General features: G+C 33.4%; 2 pseudogenes; one reads left to right on the plus strand and one right to left on the minus strand.

Annotated features, from left to right (window-relative positions):
• The window catches only part of LOC143387395 (zinc finger protein 280D-like), an 89,902-nt pseudogene that overhangs the window by 22,098 nt on the left and 50,925 nt on the right, over window positions 1–16,879 (plus strand).
• On the minus strand, window positions 8,082–8,539 carry LOC143387403 (ran guanine nucleotide release factor pseudogene; annotated as a pseudogene).

Raw genomic sequence — 16,879 nt, forward strand, 5'->3', positions numbered from 1 at the left:
TTTCATTTTTATTTGATTCTTGGAATTTTTAAATTTCCTTCCTGATTTTTTCCATAACCTACTGTTTGTTCACCAGTGTATTTTTAGCCTCAATGTTTTGATATAATTACTGCAGTTTTTCTTGTTACAAATTTCTGGTTTCATTCCATCATGATACAATAAGATACAAGTAATCATTTCAGTTTTTCTGAATTAGTTAACTCTTGCTTTATGGTCAGAAATATGATCTATTGTGTAAAAAGTTTCATGCACTGATGAAAAGAATACACGTTTTGCAGCCCTTAGATGTATATGTCTGTTAAGTTATTTGAACTATGGTATAATTCACCCCTGATGTTTTTTTGTTGATTTTATTTGGTCTGTATGGTGAAAGTGGGTACTGCAGTTACTCATTATTAGGGCCATCTCTCCCTTTGTGTCCTGTGGTGTTTTATAAAATTGGTGCTCTTATGGTTGGTGCATATATGTTTGTAATTGTTAATGTGTCTTGATGAATTATTTCCTTTATCAATATGTAATGACCTCTTTGTTTTTTCTGTTTTGTCATCTATGAGTATAGCTATTGCTGATTGCTTTTGGATTTGGTTTGCTTACAGTATCATTTTCCATCCTTTCACTTTCAGTTTTTGTATGTTTTTGCCAGTGAGTTTTTTAGGATGTATATTATTTGGTCTTCTTTTTTAATCTAATGAGCTAATCTGCACCTTTTAATTGAAGAATTAAGACCATTTATGTTGAGAATTCTTATTCAAAGGTGCGTGTGCACTTTTTCTTGTTATTCTGTAATTTTTAAAATTATTTTATTTGTGCCAAAGATTGAACTCAGGGGCATTCACCACTGAGTCATATCCCAAGCCCTGTTTTGTATTTTATTAGAGACAGAGTCTCACTGAGTTGCTTAGGGTCTTGGTAAGTTGCTAAACCTGACTTTGAACACACAACCCTCCTGCCTCAGGCTGCCCAGGTGCTGGGAATACAGGCATGTGCCACCATGCCTGGCTGAAGTTTCTTTTTTTTTTTTTTAGAGAGAGAGAGAGAGAGAAAAAAATTTTTTTTAATATTTATTTTTTAGTTTTTAGTGGACACAACATCTTTGTATGTGGTGCTGAGGATCGAACCCGGGCCGCACGCATGCTAGGCGAGCGCACTACCACTTGAGCCACATCCCCAGCCCAGGCTGAAGTTTTTTCCTAGTTGTTTTGAATGTTCTATTTTGTGTCTTGCTCTTTTATTCATCTTAGAGATTTGATGATTTTATTAATACTGTTTGGTTCTCTCCTTTTTTTTTTCTTATTAGCTGTTCTAATCTCGTCTACTGAAATTTATTTTTTCCTGTGTCATTATTTTTGTGTTAGTCTTTCTTCCTCACTTCTGTGTAGAATTCCCTTATGTATATTCTATAATGCTGATTTAGTGGTCAGGAATTCTTTTAATGTATGCTTATCATGAAAGTTCTTTATTTTTCGTTTGATTTGGGAAACTTTGCTGGGTATGGTAATTGAGTTTGACATTTATTTTTTTTAGGCCTTGAAATACATCATTCCTTGCCCTTCTGGCCTTTTTGAGTTTCTTCTGAGAAATCCACTATTACTCTGATGTCTTTGTCTTAAAATATGACTTGACCCTTCTTTTTTGCAGCTCTATAAATATTTTTTGTTAGGTACTTTTGGGAGTTTAAATATAATATGTTGTGGGTAAGCTTTTTTTTTTCTTTTCTTTTTTCTTTTTGTTATGTCTACTTGGGTTTTTTGTTTTATTTTGTTTTGTTTTGATACGGGGGATTGAACTCAGAGTCACTCAACCACTGAGCCACACCCCCAGCCCAATTTTGTATTTTATTAGAGATAGGGTCTCACTGAGTTGCTTAGTGCCTTGGCAGTTGCTGAGTCTGGCTTTGAACTCATGATCCTCCTATCTCAGCCTCCCAAGTTGCTAGGATTACACACAAGCACCATGGCACTTGGCTAGTTGGGGCTCTTTATGTCTCTTTGACCTGGATATCCATGTCTTTTCCAGGATTTGGGAAGCTATCTTCTGACATTTCACTGAATAGACTTTCTATGCCTTCAATCTGTAGCTCTTCTCCCTCATTCTTTCTGATCATACCTGTGTTTGGTTCTTTAATGGTATCCTAGAGATCTTGTATATTATGTTCATTTTACTGATTTTTTTAAAATTAGTTTCTGATTCTGATAACTCCTCAACTTTTTCTTTAAGTCTTGTTATTCTTTCTTTTGGTCTATCTAATGTTTTGGTGGGGCTTTCAAGTGAGTTTTTAAAAATCTGACTTATTGAGCTTTTCATTTCCAAGAATTATGGTTGGTTCTGTTTCAAAATCCCTGTCTATCAAATTTCTCATTCATATCCTGCATTGGTTTCCTTAATTCATTCAGCTCTTATATCCTCTTGGAATTAATTGAACTGTTTTTTAAAAAAATTATTCTTTTAATTTCTCTGTCAAGTAGTTCATCTACTTTTATATCTTTGGATTAGAGATTTATTAGAGATTTATAAACCTCAGGAGCTATTCTACTGCCTTGTGCTTTCATATTTCTTGTGTTTGTATGTTGAGATTTGCTCATCCACTGGGATGGATATCTTTCACTCTTTTCCACTATTTCTTGGTGAGCCCTGGGTTACTGGGTTTCTATTTAGTATTGAATTTAATTCAATTTGTACTTCCTTGTGTACTTTCCTGTGGCTTCTTTGGCTGTGGTTAAAGATTTTTACACAATATATAATATGTCAGAGCCTAAATGATTTATTTTCTTTATAGGACTTGCAAGAAGGTAGTCTGTCTGGTATTTCAGGCAATTTTGCTATAGACAGCAATAGATATAGAGTGTACCCTCTGTGATTACTCCTATAGTGGGAATCGAAGCCCCTATCAGGTATGTGTTGGGGGTTTTTCTGGGCTTTGTTGATCTTGGCTGTTAACTTGGAAGCAGTTCTGCTACTGGCTGTTCCAATTGTGGTGATGTCCTGGAGCCTTTATCTTTTGTTTAGACATTCAGGGCATCTCTAGTTGTTTCATGGGGAGAAACAATGGCCAGTTACAGCTCCCTCCACTGTCACACTCACCTCCAACCCTATCAGCAATATGCTGTCTGATAGGGTATGGGAATGACAGATATTGAGGCCCCATATATAGGCACCATAAGTATGGTGCCTATAACAGTTATGCTATTTCTTCTGTTCTTGTTATAGTAGTGAGGGTTCCCAAGAGGGACTTCAGATTCACCCACCTTGCCATGCTTGCTTGGGGACAGGTTATAGTCTGTGGGCTTTTATTCCTCCTATTCTCTAAGTTGAAGTATCTGCCAAGGTTTAAGTGTGGCACAAGCAAGGCATAATTCCCCTCAGCTGGGGTGGGAGTGTAGCTCAGTGGCAGAGCACCCAGCTGATGTGTTCAACACAATCAGACTCAATCTCAATCACTGAAAAAAAAGAAGAGAAACAAAGAAGAAAAAAAAATGAGATAGACAAATAAAGTAAAATCCAAAAACAAAAAACAGTAATACCACAACAAATGAAAAGAAAGAAGAAAAATAATATTAAATAACAAACAGTTAAATAATAAAAATAGAATTAATCAAAGGGATAAAATATAGTTGGAGAAAAGTAAAATAGAAAAGGGAGAAGGGAAGAGAAGAAAAATATTTCATATTAAAAAGAGGAGAAAAATACAGACATGGTGGCACATGCCTGTAATACCAGTGACTTGGGAGGCAGAGGTAGGAGGACCAAGAGTTCAAAGCCAGCTTCAGCAATTTAGCAAGGCGCTAAGTAACTCAGTAAGACCTTGTCTCTAAATAAAACACAAACAAGGGCTGGGAATGTGGCCAAGGGGTCGAGTGTCCCCGAGTTCAGTCCACAATATCAAAAAAATAAGAGGGAAAAAAGGAAATAACCACAAAACAGCACATAAAAATAACAACAACAACAAAAACTTAAGCCATGTGTGGTGGTATATGCCTGTAATCCCAGTTATTCAGGAAGTTCAGGCAGGAGGATCACAGGTTCAAAGCCAGTATGGAAGAGAACCTGTCTGAAAAAATGAAAAGGGCTGGGGATGTAGCACAGTTTTGAAAGTACCCCTGAGTTTTTTTAAAAAAAGTAAAACTATAAAACTATGAATAAAAAAAATGAAAATTTTTTTTCCCTCAGGTGCCCAAGTGAGCAGGAAGGATAGAAACTCTTTGACTGTGCTGATCAGAGAATTTCTTTGTCTTTAGAGTGTGTGCTGCTTGGACAGAGAAAAGACTGTGGCTTACTCCTTTCTTTTGTGGTACTAGTCAGTTGACTGATGGTAGTAATTTGTGGCTTGATTCAGTTGGAATACCTCTCAGCTGCTTTGTACACCAGAATGAGCTAGTGTGGAATGCAGAGTTCCCTAGAAAAAAATTCTCTCTGGAGCTATTTGTGTTATGCACTTCTAGAGCAGAGCTGATGCTGACATCATGGCATGTCAGAATGTGGAACTCCCCAAATCTTCTCTTCAGAGATTAGCACTTGGAGGGTAGAGCTAATACTAGCTCTGTGGAGTGTCCCTGTATGGCCCTCCAAGAATGGAGAGAGGATATAGAGTCTCAAAGATCTGTGGTGGAAGGGATGGTGGTGAGTTCTGCACAATCCACAGTCCATGGTTCTGGTGTTTCCAGTCCTGGCTACATGTGACTGCTCATTCCCCAGACTCTGAGAGCTGCATCTGGCAAACTGCCAGGTCTAATGAGACGCATCTTCTGTTACTGCATATGCTGATTGCTAAAGCAGTAAGTAACCTCAGACAATAGGACCTTTTCTAAGATGGCTCCAAATTATAAAACTGAGAATATGCAAAGAAGTACAGGGGTCTTCTACAGAGCCAATTCAACATGCAAACTGTACTGTTGTTTGCTTAGCCTATATTTCTGCAGGAGGCTGGATCCTGTGACAGTCATGTTTGTTGGGACTCTGTTTCTTCTCTACCTCTGGGGCATACTTCCCTGGGATTGGCACTGGTGCATTTTGTTTCATTCTGTCTTCCATAGTCCATTTTATTTGGGCTTCTTCAAATCTCTATCCACAGTTGAAACCTGGTATTTTCTCATAGTCATTCATATCAGTGAGCAACTATGTTACAGTTATTTTAATTTGGTTTCAAGGAGATGCAGGCAAGTGTATAATGCCTCTAATCTACCATTTTTGGAAGATCTCTTGCTACTATGTTCTCTTAGTCACATTTATTTATTTATTTATTTATTTATTTTTACTAGGTAACAAAGTCACATTATTAAAAATTAAAAATAGGAAGGTGTGTATGGGAAGAATCTTTACCTCAAACTCTTATGACCTGGTTGCCAGTTTTATATCCTTTCTGATTTTCTTTCCACATATAGAAGTAGAGATGAATGTTCTTATTTCCCCTCTATTTTGCATACAGTCTGTATACAAAATAGAATCAGTTCAACATGCAAAACATACACACTTCTGGGCCTGGAGAGATTGGCAACCTTCTTCCAAGTGTGACTTTTACATGTTATAGCATTATTTGTGATTACTTGTACTGGAAATAACCAAAATATTAAAAGATTTATGTAATGGAACACTGTAACATTTTATGAAAGGAGAGTATCTCTATGATAGATAAACTGGGACAATGTGTAAGAAATACTATTTAACTAAATTGAATGCAATTGAATAATATATGTGTTTATAATAATGAAGTCTCAAAGCATAGTCAAAAATCTAGGAAGGAAATGTTTAAAACTGGAGAGTTTCAGGCACAAAAAGACAAATTCTACATGATCTCACTCAGTGGGCAGTTTTAAAAAGTTGATCTCATAGAAATCAAATAGACTAGAGGTCACCAGAGTTGGGGACAAGTAGAGGGGGAAGGGAATAGAAATTGGTTGGTCACCAGGTACAGTGTTATAGTTTGATAGGCACAGCAAATTATTATGTTCTGTGGCATAATAGGGTGAATATAATTAACAGTAATGCATTCTATATCTCATATTAGAAGAGGATTTTGATTGTGTTCACACAATTGCATCATAAAAATGTAAAAATCACATTGTTTCAAAAATGTATAAATATAATGTATTGATAATAAAAATTAAAAAATAGAAAACTCAGGTCATTTTTTACATTTTAGCTTTCATATTTTTATATTTCAGTTAAAATTTAATATAATTTCCATAAAATAATGTAATTTTTAGATGAATAATTTTAAAAAACTTAAATAGAAGTTTTTGATAAATCAAAGTTCATTATATCACAGTTAATGTTTTTGTCCCAATGGAAAAATATTAAAATATCCTATAATAATTTATTTGATTCCATGTGTCAAACATAAAACTAAGCTTTAAATAAATACATTATTTCATTTATTCTTTAGGAATTTCTTAAAGTTAGACATTTTTCTTATTGTATCATTAGTTAATTGGTATTCTAACCATACCTCTTATAGTAAAGCCCAAGTGCTGATGAATACTTTTTTTTTCTTTAGCAAAAATGTCTGTAGGTTGTTTTCTTTACTATTAGGTAGAAATTTGAAAATACTTGTATGATATAGTAAGATGTACTATAGATAGTGAGGTACACTAAAAATAATAAGTAAATTATTTGCTTGTCATATAAACTTTTCCAGAGTATTCATTATAATTTTAGTCTTTATTTACATTAATTTTGACTGGTACATAAAGCAGAAAATTTTATGTATTAATGTAGTACAATGTTTTGATATGTGTCCATTGTTTAATGTTTTACTCTGCAAACACTTATCAATTTTTTATGGTGAAAACTTTAAATTTTCTGGCTTTTTTAAAAAAAAAAATTTAGCTGTAGGTGGACACAATGTCTTTATTTTTATTCATTTATTTTTATGTGGTGCTGAGGATTGAACCCAGTGCCTCACCCGCACCAGGTGAGCACTCTACCACTGATCCATAATCCCCACTCCCTTTTTCTGGCTTTTTAAAGTGTACAGTGCATTATTGTTATCTATAGACACCCTACTATGTAATAATAGCATACCAGAACTTGTATTCCTATCTAACTGTAGTTTAGTATCCACTGATAAAACTTTTTACATATCCTTATCTTCACTTATTCTGTCCTAGATATATAATCACATCTCAATCCATATCTTTCATTACTTAGCTGATATTTGTGAAACAGAAGAATCTAGCTTTCATAACTGTATCATGAATGTATCCTTAACATTTTAAAATGTTCAAAAAAGTGTTTTGTTTTTGATTCTAGTGTTCAGTGTTTGTTGTTTGTTTTTTGTTACTTTTTGTTTTGGTACTGGGAATTGATCTCAGGGGCTCTTTACCACTGAACTACATTCCAGTTCTTTTTTTTTTTTTTTTTTTTTTTTTTTTTTGCAACACGGTCTCACTAAATTGCAGAGGGTCTCATCTAGAAAGTAATAAGTTTCTTTTTCTTTTTTTTTTTTTGATACTGGGGATTTAGGGACACTTTACCTCTGAGCTGCATCCCAGTCTACCTATCTATCTATCTATCTATCTATGTATCTATCTATCTATCTATCTATCTATCTATCTATCTATCTATCTATATTAGACTAATATTTTTAAGATTAATAATTTTATAGTGACATAACTTACTATGGAAAGTTTGAGTCAGTCTTCTCTAGTGTACAGTGTATTCTTTTGACTTTATATTTGTGTCTTCCTTTGTTTTAGCACAGTTTTCCTGAATTATATTTTAAAATATTTATTCCATACAGTTGTATGTCCAAAATAAATTTTTCTTTGCATGCTATATCTGTCACTTTCTCTCTAATCTTAATCTCTCTTTTTTTAAACCTTGCTTTTCTCATTACTGGCCTCTCTTTCCCTTCTTTTATTTTGCAGTATCTGTTTACTACTATCCTTGTCTCTAATTTATCTTACCTCTTGGTTATTCATTTTTCCCTCTCCTTTTTCCCTTGATGTGCTACTTCTTAATCTCTCTCTGGGGGTGAGGTGGGATTCTAAAGCAAGTTTATTTCTGTAGAAAGGGCATGTTTTGTGTTTGTGCACAGGGAAGAGGAAGAGGAAACCTAGGTATTCAGCCTCTTTTTTTTTCCCTTCTCAGAACCCAGTCTCTAAGTTTTCAGCAACATCATGCAGTGCTTTAGCATTCTTACTGGGACCAGAGATGTTAGGATCATGAAGTGTCAGACTGGTCAACAATTGTTTAAAGTCATCCAGGCTTCATGGTACAGATGACAGATTTCCAGGTCTAAGAGATGACCTGTTGTTGGGGAGGGGTCCTGATTGAAGTTGAGCAAGAGACCAGTCTTGTGCTGGGGCAGCCACAGAAAGACCTGGTGCAGTGTTATATTCTTCGTTAATTGTGTGGCTGTTTTACCCCACACCTGGGCCTGGAGCTCCAAACGTTGCCCCAACAGGCTTTGGTTGGTCACTGAATGACAGAAAAATTCTTGGTTGTGTGAGACTGTTCAGAGGTCACTTACATCAATGGCCTCAGGGGGTAGGATGGAGAAGAAGGTACCCTCAAACAGTGGATAGTTTCTTGTGGGCTTCATGGGCCTGGGACTAGAGTATAGGCTCTAGAGAGATTTAAAAGCAACCCACATGGGGACACATCTCCTCAGCTTTGCTGTCTCTTCTTACATCTGCTCCAGGATAACATTTTCCTGATGTTTTGCTAGAATTGTATATATTCCTATTATTAGCCTCCTTTTATCTGAAAGTATTTTTGTTTAGATGAGAGCCTAGATTTCTAGTAAAGTCTCACAGCCTGCTAGTTGGGTTATATAATTCTTTGCTTGGCAGAAGACTTCCTGCAAATGCAGTGTGTGTGTCTGCTTCTTTCTATAGCACTGCCTTTTCAGCTTTCCTTTTCCAAAGTAGGTCTGGGTTACTTCTTCTGCCATGCTCTTGACCAGCTTCTATATCTGCGTTTGCCTGCCTGCCTATCTATCTATCTATCATCTATCTATCTATCTATCTATCTATCTATCTATCTATCTATCTATCTATCTATCCTTGCACTTCAGGATATGCCTATCATGTCACCTCTTTCAGGATATATATTTAAATTGTCATATTTCTGTTTTTCTGTTGTTGTTGCTGGTGGTGGTGTTTTGTTTGTTTGTTTGTTTGTTTGTTTTCTTTTATGGTGCTGTGGATCAAACTTAGGACTTTGCATATGCTAGGCAAGTGCAGTACCACTGAGCTATATTCCCAGCTCCCTTTACTGACACTTTCTAAGATCTTTTGGATTCTTTTGTCTTTGATCTCCTTCTGACTACATGCTTTATTTCTTGGATGCTTTGGGTAGTGCTTTTGTATATTGTGGCCTCTGGATTTTCTCTGAATCTGTTTCAGTGAAAATCGGGTTTGTGGAATTTGGTTGTTGGTGGCTTTTGGATGAATTCCTATAAGTGGGGAAATGTTGACTTATGTAGGATGTTTGTATGAGAAGTCCTATTTTACTATTTAAAAATTGCATTCCATATCCTTTGCTCTGAAAATTCTACCTAAATTTTTAGGGCACTAACAAAGCTATGGAAGATGACCTATGTATTGGGAAATGTAAAGATGAGAATAGCATTAAAGACATTTAATATTTGTAGACTAGGCAGCCCAGGAAAATAAAGGCTGTGTGAAGGGTTGTAGTAAAGGGTGAGAACTAAAAGGGTTCGGGAGCTGAACAAAAGATAACCAGTTGATTTTGGACCATAGTTCACTGTCGTTAGTGCTCATTTCTTAAGTTTCTTTCTTGCCTGTCTTTTTTTTCCCTCCTGTAGGCTATTTTGCTCCTTCCCTTCTCCCTCACTCACTATAGACATTGTCCACGTTTGGTTGTCAGCAGTTTATTATTCAGCTGTTTTTCATACGGATCTTAAATATTGCTTAAAAATAAGTTACTGTGAGGGCTGGGGTTGTGGCTCACTGTAGAGCACTCATATATCACGTGTGAAGTGCTGGGTTCGATCCTCAGCACCACATAAAAATAAATAAAATAAAGGTATAGTTTCCAACTACAATTTAAAAACAAATTTTTAAAGTTACTGTGAACAAGATTTGTATGTTAATTTTTAAAAATCTGATCCTGTCTTTTCTGTAAAAGAAAAAAAAAAGAACAGCAAGTAATTGATTATATGTTATATATATTGTAATTTATTACTCTAGGTCAACTTTAATTTCAAATTAGACATTTCTGGAGAATATAAACCTTGCAACATACTCTCTCATAAACTATTTTGTAGATTTCAGAAAATAATCAGGTGCTAAATATGACTCAGAATAACTTCTACTAAAAGCCAGATCTTGTGTTTAGGACACAAAATAATCTGCATTTCTTCTTAGGAAGACTTTTCTCTATTATTTATTTTTGTGCATTATAACTTCTCATTGTTTGAGATCTTCCTCCAAGGAATCCTTCAAATAAGTGAAGAGTTTTGTTTGTCAAAATGGTGCCAGTGATACATATTATTAGTAATAAGAAGATACACATTTTTAGTAATTTTTCTAATAATGCTAGTTGTTTTATTCCCTACCATGTTTTTCTTCATTTATCCTTAAAGTAGAAAGTAGCATTTTTTTAAAAAGAAGGAACTTAGTCTTGTAAAAATCCTTAGAAATAGTCTGAATTTCCTAAGTTTGAGCTCTCAGATATTATGTGATATTGCAAGAAGAATATAGGAACATAAATAGCAAAACCTTTCTTACCTCCCTTTTTATGTTGTATTTCTATTTCAATTATAATTTATTCTGAATGGAAGACTACAGAGATTCATGTTGTATTAGAGAACTAATCTATTTGTCCTAATTTTGCATATGGGTGAAACCTCAACTCCTTAACATAGGTTAGTTATACCACTTATTTGTGGCCCATTTTACTTAGTATTTTTTTCTTTGTATTTATTTTAGATTTTGTGTGTGTGTGTTTTTTCTTTTCAGATTTATAAATTGATAAGTAAAACAAAATAAGTAAAATGCAACCTTGAAAGAAATGTTATAAGTCTGTCTTGGACCAGAAAGGCCCACTGTCCCTTGTAATACAGAGTGTTCCACCAGTTGTCTAACATTTCACATGTGGTAGAAGTGGATGTTGTTATCTTAGAAATGAAATAGGTGTATTAAGAGTTTAAAATTTTCTTATGTTGATGCCAGTTTAACACATAACACATATAGAAAACACTTAAGTTGTAAAAGAATTACCGCTTGTTAAAAAATATAACTTCTACGGCTGGGGCTCTAGCTCAGTGGCAGATCTCTTGCGTAGCATATATGAGGCACTTGGTTCAATCCTAAGCACCACATAAAAATAAACATAAAATAAAGGCATGCTGTCCATCGACAACTATCAAAAAAATTAGATAATATATTAACTTCTAGGCCCTATATCTGGACATTGTAGCTTAGTTGTTCTGAAGTGAGGCCCAGGAATTAGCATTTTAACAAATATTATAATGCACATCTTCCTGAGCTTGCCCTTTAAGTAAAAACCATACAACTGAATGCTATGTGCAATAAATAAATAAAAGATAGAATTAGTTCTATCTTGTTGAAAAAGAAAAAGAAAAGCTCACATATGAACAAATTCCATATTAAAATCATTTTATGTGACATTGTGATTTTACTCCTGATGAGGTAAGTTTCCTCTTCAGATATTTAGCATTCTAGTTTTTAAGATGTAAAAACACTTTTCTTTTATACCTAATGTAAAAAAGTGGATTTTTTTCCTTTTCTTTCTTTTTTTTTTTTAAGAAGGAAGATTAGTCTTGTATATCTTTGCATTCCATACCTTTTCTAGTACCTTGAGTCTAAGAAATAGCAGGTTAGTTGGGTCAAAGTCTAGTTCCATTAAGGTTTTACAATTTTTTTGTGTGTTACTTGATAATTAAAAATATACATCAAGGCATATGAAATATTTCTTTCTGTACTCTCGAAATAGATGTGAAATGAATAATTTTGGACCAAGCAATAAATTATTATTAAATAGTTACACCTGAACAGATAAATTGCAAAGGAATGGTTATTACATCTATAGCCAAGTCCTGTTTAAGGGTTTTCATTACTTTTTGAAAAAAAAAATTGTTTATTAAGACAATACGTGTTTGTCATTTGAGTTTTTTAGAATATGTATGTGCACCACAAATTTTTGGTGACTATTTTTCCAGATGTATTACCAAGCAGAGTTTTACATAGCCTGACCTTACTTGTAACCACAGAATAATTTTTGCTTTTTTTTTTTTAATAAGGCTTCTAATTTTTTTCTCTTTCAGTATTGTTGTCCAGAAATGATAAATAACTTTTTGGGATTGGCTAAAACAGAATTTTCAAATACAGCAAATATAAATAAGACTATTGATTCAGAGAAAGGAAAATTGATCATGTTAGTTAATGACTTTTATTATGGAAAACATGAAGGAGATGCCCAGGAAGAACAGAAAACTCACACAACCTTTAAATGCTTCAGTTGCTTGAAAATTCTAAAAAATAATATTAGGTATGTAAATATTTATTTTTATTTCTATTTGAAAATTGATATCCTACAAATATAAATGTTGTATCTTTAGGTTACATTTTACTATGCTATTCTAGATAAACAATTCTAATACTTTCTACTATAGACAAAGGCAGACTTTTTAAAAGAAAAAAATAAGTTCATTTTGTTTTAGCAGTGAATCTTTAGGTAGTTTACATTTTATTTTTCTTCAGTAATAGGAGAAAGCACTTCAAAAGTGTCCAGTTTTGAACTTCTTTATGCTAATCTTAATGCTCAAAGCTTTCAATTCATATTAAGAACATTTACCTAGTGGGAAAAGTGATCTATTTGGGGGATGGGGTTACTAGGGATTGAATTCAGGGACACTCAACCACTGAGCCACATCCCCAGCCCTATTTTGTATTTTATTTAGAGATAGTGTCTCACTATGTTGCTTAACACCTCGCTTTTGCTGAGCCTGGCTCTGAACTCGAGATCCTTCTGCTTCAGCCTCCCATGCCCCTGGGATGATAGGCATGTGCCATCAAGCCCAGCCAAAAGCAATGTGTTTTAAAGATATACCATTTCTAGGAGATGTGTCTGCTTTGATTTTATAATTTGACACCTTTAACAATTAGAGATTTCATTCACAATGAAATTTTGAAGAGGTGTACACAAATGTTTTAAATTTTAGAAACTTACTTTAGAATTTTTGCGTTACATGACATACTATAAAGATATCTTATGTAAGTGAGTAACAAGAACAAAATAACAAGATATATTGAATGGTATTTTTCATTGATTATATGGCATTACATTTATAGTATATAAGGTTACTTTCTACCATTTCATTATAAAAATTTTCAAATACTCATCAAAAATTTAAGTCTTATTGGGCACTTCTACACTTACAACTTTTATTTTATTCTTAATATTTTACTGTACTTGCTTTATCATATTTTTCTTCCTTTGGACTATCTGACTTTTAAATTAATTTCAAAGTAAGTTGCAGATATCAGTGTACTTAGACAAGATATGTGTGTGTTTGTGTGTACAAACATACATATATATGTGTATATTTCATTTACTCTTTATAATTATCACCTGTAGCATTTTTAAGCACGTACTTTCACATCTGGGCCCAGCATTTATTTGTGTTCTTGTCTTCTATGATATGCTCCTATAATAATCATTAATGGTTGCTTTATGGTAGAACGTTTTCCAAGTTTCTTCCCATATCTTATATCATATGAATTTTATCATTGTTTTACCTCCTTTGTGACACTGTTAACTGCCATCAAGAGCTAGTGGTCCCCATTCTTTTTTTTTTTTTTTAAAGAGGGAGAGAGAGAGAGAATTTTAATATTTATTTTCTAGTATTTGGCGGACACAACATCTTTGTCTGTATGTGGTGCTGAGGATCGAACCCGGGCCGCACGCATGCCAGGCGAGCGCGCTACCGCTTGAGCCACATCTCCAGCCCCCCCCATTCTTTAACAAAGGGGAAGTTGTGCTTTGACATATAACACTGAAACAGTACTATAATAGAACTCTACCACCTATTTACATATTTTTACCATTTTAATAGTAAAATATGTCAGAAATCATGTTAATAGATGCAATGAGGGCTGGGGTTGTGGCTCTTGGTAGAGTGCTTGCCTAGCACCTGTGAGGCCCTGGGTTCTGTCCTCAGCACCACATAAAAATAAATAAATAAATAAAATGTATTGTGTTCAACTACAACTAAAAATATATATATTTAAAAAAATAGATGCAATGATAAGCATGGAAGTGTGATTCACTGATTTAAGCTCCTTGTTCAAATTAAATATGACACATATAATATTAGAAATTATTTGAGCAACAAGTTTTTTTTTTTGCTTTTAAGATTAGCCATTTCCATTTCATATCAAACATGAAAATGGGATATTCCTTTTTTCAGGAATTATTTCAGGAGACATAGGTCTATATTATCAGAATATTTAGAAATTTTCAGCATGCTCCATTTGATAACATCCAGTGATTAAGCATTTAAAATATATTGGTTATCTGATAAATGTAACCTTAAAGTAAAGTACCTCATAACCAAAATTAAGTGTATTATATAACATTGCTTTTAATTTTTCCAGTAAAGCTGGGAAGGCAAATTATTTTTCAAGGATGGTAAGAAACGTACAGCTCAAGATTTCTACTCTGTTCTGTTATTATCATACTGCGATATTAGTATTTTACCCCTTACTTATCAATGAAAACAGGTATATTTCATTCTGTGAACATGATTCCAAGAAATTTGCCCATTTAGTTTTTCCCATTTCCATCTGTTCATTTGAAAAATATGAACTCCAGATTGGGCTTATTTAATAATTGAGAAAAATAACTAGCTGATTAAAGAATTCTTTATATAAATATACTTAAGTGTTTATGATTTTGAGCTAAAAGATATTGGCTTTGCATATGTAAATACTTAACCAAGACTAGGACTTTTTTTGGTAGGTGTTGTAGAGCTTGTGTTAAAACCAAAGAAGAAAGATATTTTAAGGTGTATCATAACTTGCTATAAAGAGTAGTGTGGTAGAGGTGTAAAAAAAGAGATATATGTTATAACCTTCTTGATGATAGTTATCCAGATTAATGACATTATCATCAATGTTAATAGTTGCAAGATTATTTCTTAAAGGGCTTCAAAATGAGTAATTGTAAATAGCTGACCAGTCCAAAAAGTGATGTTTTGATTGAATAACTTTTATTTTCAAATTTAGCAAAAAGCTTCAGTAAGCTCTTCTAAATAAGTATTCTCATTTATGCTACACTCTTTGCTGTTGAAGGTCATAGTTCCTTTTCATAAGGAGCCTTTTAGGGAAACTGAAATAGCAGAATGTAAAACTGAAAAATGGACGTTTTTTATAAAGGGCACAGTCTGCAAGTTAAAATAAACAGTATGTGCTAACAGTAAGCCAGTATCATTTAAAAAAAAAGTTCTTGTAATTGTAGGCATTAAAATTGCTATTACATGCATTTAGAAAACAAGACACAAGTAAAAATACCAGTAATTTGTCTTTTAAGCAGCTGGAATCTATTATATGTCTTCACAATCTTAAAAGATTTCTCTCATGACTCTAGCTGCTTTTGGTGTTAGGGTTTTCTTTCTTTCAGTGTTTTATTTTAAACTAAAAATAATATTTAAGGTATAAAAAACAAGCCTGCTCTTTTACCTTAAATTTTTAAAAATAATCTGAAGTAATGATTGAGTTAGAAAATGAGTGATATTTTGATTATTTTGAAATAAATTTGAAAAAATTCACTGAAAAGGCAATATTTAAAATATACTCTTTTCTAGAGGACTTTTAAGACATTTTGGATTTTGAGTAATACTTGGTATTTTTAAGATTAAGTGTCAGAGACTTATTGGTGAGATTTTGTTTTTAAATCTAAATTTTTGCACCTGTTGACAATCATTTATAGGTTTATGAACCACATGAAACATTATTTGGAACCTGAGAAGCAGAGCAGTGAAAGCTGGGAAAACCACACCACCTGCCAGCACTGCTACCATCAGTTTCCCACACCATTTCAGCTGCAGTGTCACATTGAAAGTACATATACGCCCCATGAATTTTCTAGTAATTTGCCATTTCATTTAAATGTCGAATATTATTGAATTTAAAGATAGAAACTCTGAGAAAACCTGAGTAACTCTGTAAGAAAAATAAGAAATAGACTCTGGAATTTGGGGGCAAAATGGAAAAATTAAGTTTTAACTTTTAGAAATTTTGAAATAAAATTCGTTACTAAAATTAAAGTCCCTCTGGCAAGTAATTCATTATAGTAATTGCCTTGGCATAATCTGGGCATTACATATTGGGGATTCAGAAGCCTCAAATCATATATATCAAATGCGAAATCAGTGTTCTTCATTTAAACTTTAAGTAACTACGGTTGTAGTTAAAATCAGATTTTGAAGCTAAGTAGCTTGAGTTTAAATACCAGATCCTCCTTTTGTTATAGCTATAAGAATTGAAACATGAACTCTTGAAAAATGAGGATAATAGAAATGCCTTCCTCATATGCTGTTATAGGAATCAAGTGAGTTAATTTAGGTGAAGTGTTTAGGAATGTGCTTGGCAACCAGTTAACAAACTATATGATTGATCACTTCTGCTGCTGCTGCTGTTACTACCACTATTTATATAAATTTGTAAAATAATTTTTATATCTTAAAATGTAATACCTTTTACCCCCTCTCACTTTTAGCCATTTGTAAAATCTGTGAATTATCATTTGAAAGAGAACATGTTCTTTTACAACATATGAAGGATAATCATAAACCCGGTGAAATGCCATATATCTGCCAGGTACATACACATTTTTATTGTGTTCTTTTAAGTGGTGTGTTTGTGTTTTAACTACAAGATTTAAGCCCATTAAC

This window comes from Callospermophilus lateralis, unplaced genomic scaffold (genome assembly GCF_048772815.1).
Source record: "Callospermophilus lateralis isolate mCalLat2 unplaced genomic scaffold, mCalLat2.hap1 Scaffold_167, whole genome shotgun sequence".
Taxonomy (NCBI): domain Eukaryota; kingdom Metazoa; phylum Chordata; class Mammalia; order Rodentia; family Sciuridae; genus Callospermophilus; species Callospermophilus lateralis.